This window comes from Miscanthus floridulus, chromosome 19 (genome assembly GCF_019320115.1).
Source record: "Miscanthus floridulus cultivar M001 chromosome 19, ASM1932011v1, whole genome shotgun sequence".
NCBI lineage: Eukaryota > Viridiplantae > Streptophyta > Magnoliopsida > Poales > Poaceae > Miscanthus > Miscanthus floridulus.
This window is the reverse complement of record NC_089598.1, coordinates 98360937-98367983: the sequence shown is the minus strand read 5'-3', so window position 1 is coordinate 98367983 and position 7047 is coordinate 98360937. Positions and strand designations below refer to the sequence as shown.

General features: G+C 40.1%; 1 pseudogene; it reads left to right on the top strand.

Annotated features, from left to right (window-relative positions):
* Positions 1–3246: 3246 nt before the first annotated feature.
* Positions 3247–3832, top strand: LOC136526458 (EG45-like domain containing protein; annotated as a pseudogene).
* Positions 3833–7047: the final 3215 nt, after the last annotated feature.

Here is a 7047-nt window from a genome sequence, read left to right as displayed (position 1 = left end):
GACGGTTCTTTTCTTCTCCTTTTTTATATATGATATGATTGTTTAGTACTGAGTTGTATCCAACAAAGTCATGCACTAAATTTATATATTTTTTGAAACGAACCGGCAAGAGAGCTACCCGCTATGTTAAAAAGAAGGAACCACTAAATTTATATAAGATACTGAATAAAACAAAAGTTGGAACACAAAAGTTTCTGTCAACAAGAATAATGTTCCAGATCATATAAATACTACACATAGAAATGATTCCACAAAAGTTCACATCCGGAAGGTGATAAAGAACGAGACGAACTAAAGGAGCTGTATGGTCACTATAGCATGTGTATTTGTTTAGTTGCGTTTTGGGGGCCATCAGTTTGGTCTTTTGAATAAAATGTCAAGTAGTTTATTAGGACTTCGAATAAAGGTGGTTCTTCTCTTCTCGTTTTAGGGCTTCATGTTCTATCTTATTTTGATTTGATGATTGTTTAGTACTGAGTAGTACCCTTTTGTGCAACGAAGTCATGCACTAAATTTATATGACAAAATTAAGTAAAACGAAAGTTAGAGCAACAAATTGGTACACAGAATTGGCGCAACAAAAAAATATATCATAATTATATTAAAAATATCAAAACAATATTGGAAAACAAAAACTTCAGAACAAAAAATTGGAAACAAGAATCAGAAACAAAAAATAGGGACAAAATCAGGAACAAAATCGGGGAAAAGGTTATTTGAGCAAAAAGATTGAAAAAATTACTAGCACAAATTCCAGAATAAAAATCAATATAAATAAAAAAATGGACAGCGATGCATATCCACATCTTAGGAGGAAAGAAATGAAAAAAGAACACAAGGAAAGCAGAAAAGAGAGGGCAATAAGGCTCCGTTTGGTAGGGCTCCTCTCTGCTTCGGCTATGGTTCCCGTGGAGGAGCCCAACCAAACGATTTTATAGGAGTAGCCGTTTTTAGTGAAAAAAAAAGAGGAATCGAAGCCATTTTGTGGCTCCTCAAGAATGACTTTGGCTCTTCAGAAGGAGCCCTTCCCTTAAGGAGAAACCCTACCAAACAAGGTCTAAAATGACTGGACATAAGATACCCACTTCCCATTGAGGCCCTCTGTGTGACAGGGAGTGGGTGACATCTGCCTACACTGGAAGCAATAGTTTTTCTAGATACTAACCCAAAAATATTTGTAGATATGTACGCATATTCTGAATTCATTTTGCCAACAAGAATAATGTTTCAGAACAATCCTAATAAGCAGTTTCCATAGTTGCAACAATGTCATGTAGATATTACACAGAGAAATTATATGTTCCTAAGAAATGATTTCCACTCTTCTCCCGCCTATTATATATCTTCCTATCCCCACATCATGCTTTTTGGTTCTTGTGAAGATATTTTTGCATGAGAAACCATTTCTTTCTCTTTCTTCCTTAACTCAAAGGCCACATCATCATTTTGCTTACTATACATTGCACCTTGATTCGTGGCATGAAACTCATCTTATAGTGAGTTTGGTTTGAGAATGAGATGGGATGACTCATTCTAGTTTTTTTTTTTGGATGGGGATGGTCTCGTTTGGTGTTTGGTTGAAAGGGATGGATCGGAGTCATCATCTTAGTTTTGTGTTTGGTCGGAGGGATTGTGATTAAGAGGATACATCACCGTTTGAGATCTGTTAGTCATCCGTTAAGTAGGACCCACCTGTCATCCTCTCTCAGCTTCTTATTCCTTCTTCACACTATCGCCAAGTCCTCAGCCACCTGTGCTCCTTCCCTCCTCTAGTTCCCCCTGCCCACAATGGCCCAACCCACTCCTCCAGCAACCCCTGCCCATGGTGCCTCGCCCAACTCCTCTGGCCACCACATCCTCGACCAAACAAAAGGACACCCGCACCCACACTCGAACATCCTACTCCTTCAACTAGGAAGGAGGTCGACTGCGCTTCTTTGCCGTCCACCCTACTCCTCCCCCCGCCTAGCTCCTCTACCCTGCTCCTCCACCTAGGAAGGAGACCATCGGCGCTCCTTTTCCCTCCACCCTACTCCTTCAGCCGCCCCATGCCCGCCCACGGTGTCACGCCCAACTCATCTAGCCGCCATCACCTCGGCCAAACGAAAGCAAGAAAGATGAGGAAAACAGAAGAAAGCCAAGAACAGAAGAGAAGGACATGAGGATTGATACCTTAGTTTTGAGATGTGCGCCTGTGGACAACATCTTGAGAGAATATTCTCTTTTGGAGATGGTTACATCCCACTTGTCCCTGAACTAAACAACGATATAAGTGACATATCCACTTCATCCCTAAGCAACCCACAACCAAGCACACCTTTAATAATCCTATTGCAATTTCCCATGCACACACAAGAGGCAAGAAATACTCTCCTTCTATTTAGAGAAGAACGAATATGGAGCATTCAAATTACTCTCTCAGTTCCAAATTATAAGTTTTTGCTAGGTGCATAGCTTTATCTGTTTATCTATGTAGCTAGATATGTACTACTACGTTAAGATACACTATCAAAAACGAATTTAGAAGACAACCTCTCTGATTAATAGAGGTGGGTATATCTAGAGACTACCTCCGTAAATGGCCAGGTGACCTCCAGGCAAATGGACACCTCTAAAAAACATTTACAAAGGTGGGCCATCTCTGTAAACCGATTTTCAGAGGTGGGCATCTTAAGATGTCAGGTCTGTGAAAATCGCTATTAACTGAGGTGGCCATTCTAAGCATTTATCTCTAAAAATTGATTACCCGCGACATCTTAAAGATGTCCGCATCTAAAAATGGTTTCATTAAAAAATAATTCATAATTTTTCTATATGATTCGTATGAAGATAAAATTTATATCAAAATTGTAGCTCTCGACGCCATCTACAATTTTGTAGTTGAGAAGTTAAGATGTATGTCTCTGTTAATCGATTTTCAAAGAAAGACACCTTAAGGTGTCCGCCTCTATTAATCAATATTCGGAGGCGGAAATGCGTGACGGATGGCCGCATCTAGAAAATTAGAATGTCTACTTCTAAAAGTGTTTTGTGTAGTGATGTATAGTAATAATTATATGTTAAAATAGTCAGAACGACTTATAATGGAGTATTTCATAGACAGACAAAATATGCAACATGCAAAATTACTACTTGACAAGTAGACGCCGCACACGCTATGGCACAACATTGGACTTCAAAGTATAGCGCCGCCGGAGATTAGTTCTCTAGAAATGGAACTGGGTTGTTATTGTCCAACGTTACGTTATGGCGGCCCTGCTCGTCTGCCTCGTCTCGGCGTCGCTCGCCGACCAGGGCACCGCCACCTACTACACCGTCTACACTCGTACGTTATTGCTCGATCTACTAGCCCTACATTACATCATGAACCACATTTCTGCATATGGCATCATCATATCACGTTGTTTTCTTGAATTAACACATGAAGCGTGTGGTGCATTGTGCTGCAATGCAGCGTCGGCGTGCTACGGGTTCCAGGACGAGGGCACGATGATCGCGGCGGCGAGCGACTCACTGTGGAACGGAGGCGCGGCGTGAGGGATCATGTACACGATCACCTGCGTCGGGGGCACCAACGACACCCCGAACCCCTGCAGCGGCGGCTCCGTCACCGTCAAGATCGTCGACCGCTGCCGACCGGCTGCCAAGCCACGCTCGACCTCTCCCAGGAGGCCTTCGCCGCCATCGGCAACCTCGACGCCGGCAAGATCGTCATCGATTACAACCAGTATGCAGCGAAACCAAACTTTAATTTCTTTCTTTGGGAGAAAATCTTTATCCTTCAAATTTTGCTGGTGACTAATTATCTTCTGTTTTCTGCAGGGTACTGTAAATTGGTAGTGCAAAAGTTTTGCAAAAGGAAGCACGAACTACGTACTCCATACATGCAAAAGCTTCATTCAAGATTATATTATTCAGGGATGAGTTAGTAAATACTCCATCGGCTCCAAATTATAAGTCGCTTTGACTTTTCTGGTTCATCTATTTTGCTATGTATTTAGATATAATATTATATCTAGATGCATAACAAAATAAATCAACTAAAAAAGTTAAAGCGACTTATAATTTGGAATAGATGGCGTAAGCAATAACAAAAGCCATGTCATAGTAGTCTCAAGCTACGACTATAATACTAGTACACCCAAATTATTTGTTTTCTAAAATAATGATATGCACCACACGAGTGCGTGTATAACTGTACCATTGGAGAAATAAATAACCGGACAGTCCGGGCTTAGATTACTAGGAAATATAGCCATGCTATGTAATATATTATCTATTATCTACTATTACACCTAAAAAATAACTAACAGTATCGTCTGCTTCCCCGCGACCCCGCCCTATTATACAACATATATATACGAAAAAAGCACCGTAAAAAAAACAACCACCCTAAAAAAAATATTACACCTAAAAAATAACTAACCGTATCGTCTGCTCCCCTCGCCCCGCCCCCGCCCCCGCCCTATTATACGCCATATATATACAAAAAAAACATCTTAAAAAAACAACCACCCTGAAAAAAAAACACCATAAAAAACACAACCATCCCGAAAAAAATGGCGTCTGCTTCCCCCTGCTCCCACAATATACGCAAAAAAAAAATCCGAGATAAACCCCCGCCCCCGCCCTATACGGCAAAAAAAAAAAACACTGTAAAAAAACGTCCCGGTTTCAGGAAAAAAAAAGACCCCGTTTAAAAAAAACCCCAATACGGCAAGAAAAAACGTTTCCGAAAAAATATACCCCTTTCCGAAAAAACAAATACGGCAAGAAAAAAACGTTTCCAAAAAGCATATATGAATAAACTCTCTCAATGCAAAAATAAATCAATCTACTAAAAAATCAAATGAAATAATTTTAACAAAATATATAAGAAGTTCATCTAAAGAAAGCATATGCAAATAACAACGTCCCGTTTCCGAAAAAAAATACCCTGTTTTTGAAAAAAAAAATACGGCAAGAAAAAAACATTTCCAAAAAACATATACGCAATAAACTCTCTCAGTGCAAAAATAAATCAATCTACCAAAAAATCAAATAAAACAATTTTAATAAAATATATAAGAAGTTCATCTAAAGAAAACATATGCAAATAACGATTCCCTCAAATTCGACTTAGATAGCTGTAGTGACCACATGTGTCACACTATAAAATGGATTTAATTGATTTCAAGTGACCATGTAAAGATTAGTATTCATCCAACGCTCAGACACGCGTTCGTGTTCTACCCGGTTCTGATAAAAAGACCAAATCTATGTGTCCGCGTCCAATACGAAGTCTTCAAAGCTCACACGTTCGCGTCCTAACCGATTCAAATAAAAAGACAAAATCTACATGTAAGCATCCAATACAAAATTCTCATAGCTCACACGTTCACGTCCAATTACTAAGGTTCACTCAAAAAAAAATTTGACCCCAACGCACGGGCATTTATCTGGTGGAAAACAAAAACTCTCATCCTCGCCGCGCTCACTAGCGGTATGGCCATGGTGAGGCCAAACACCGCATACTAGCCCATACTATCACCTTCTTGTATTTAAGTCGTCCTAGTCACCCTCGCGGCGAACTTGTAAATTGTAATTACAGTAGGTATCACCCCTGCACCAAGTGCATTCTTCATCCAAACACTCCTGTCTGCTTCTTTCTTGCCTATCAACTATCAAGCTCGTTGATTCAGCATCGAGGCGTTGTGCTCAACGAGTAGCCACCGTACGGTTGCCTGCCGGAACTAATGCTTGCTCTCGCTGTCCAACCACCGCCATCCATGCAAGCATGCACGCCTGTGTAATACCCCATAGTCTAAACAGTGATTCAACACTACCACAAAACAGATTTTGGGAGGAGGCCCCTTGATTAACAGAGGTGGACACAAAAGGGGGCCCCCTCTGTTGAGAGGGCGCCTAGGGGGTAAGTTTACGTACCTCTATTAATCATTAACGGAGGCAGTTGTTTTAATATACCGGTCTCCTTTAAACAATTAACAGAGACGAGTATCCTAAAGCATTCACCTTCATGCATTAATAATGGAGACGAATGCCTTAGGATGCCTGTCTCCTTTAAACTATTAATAGAGACGGGCATCGTAAGACACTCGTCTCCGTTATATAGGATTGATGGAGGTGGCCTCTTTACATTGCCCGCCTCTGTTAATGCTAGGTTATAAATTAATACAACCCAACCACCCATTTATTCTGACGTGGTGAAAAAGCAACTTTGTTTCAACAAGAAAACTCTATTTTTCCAGGGGGTTTTGATCTTGGTTTCTTTGAGGGAGGTGGCCATAGGAGGTTGGTATGTGCCCGGCCTTATATGCTCCTTTTGTGCTTTTTCTGAATTTTTTATGCTTTTGTGGTAGTTTATGGTGGTCTAGATCTAGTTCTAATAGTGGGAGGAGAGTGAAAGAGAAGCTGTAAGTGCGAAGGCCAAAAAAAAAAAATGTCATTCCAAAATGCCATGTTGGTTTTGTTTGTATCATCATAAGTTCATAACTAGAGAATGAGAGGGGGTCGTCAGACCAAGAAACCTTCCTCCTTTTAATATTATACTAGGTAGCGTGCCCGTGCGTTGCTACGGGACAACTAAATCTTTTGTACTAAAAACACACGGATCGCACGATAAGATAATAATACTGTTAAATTAAATACCGACGTTAAAGTGATATTTAATTCAAAAAGCAAAGTTCATGAAATTAACACAGTCACAGAGAGCGCGGCGTCACAGACTCACAAACTCTACTGTATAGACTTTTTCGTGATATGGCTAAGATAATATTTTATATCGGCAGAAAGAATTCTCCGATATCCATTTCTTTCATACGCCAATAAATCCATGAATAAGTTCCACAACATCTCCATATAATCCTGTACACACATGTTCGAGTGTATATGTAAATATTAGTGCCTGTCAAATGGATAATACCGCGTGTCTTAAAAAATCTCTCATAAAATTTTAAAACAAAGTATGTTATACTCACCGTATAAATATGTGTGGCTTTAGGACTATTCCACACAGAGATATATTGTAGAATAAGGTATCCACTTGAG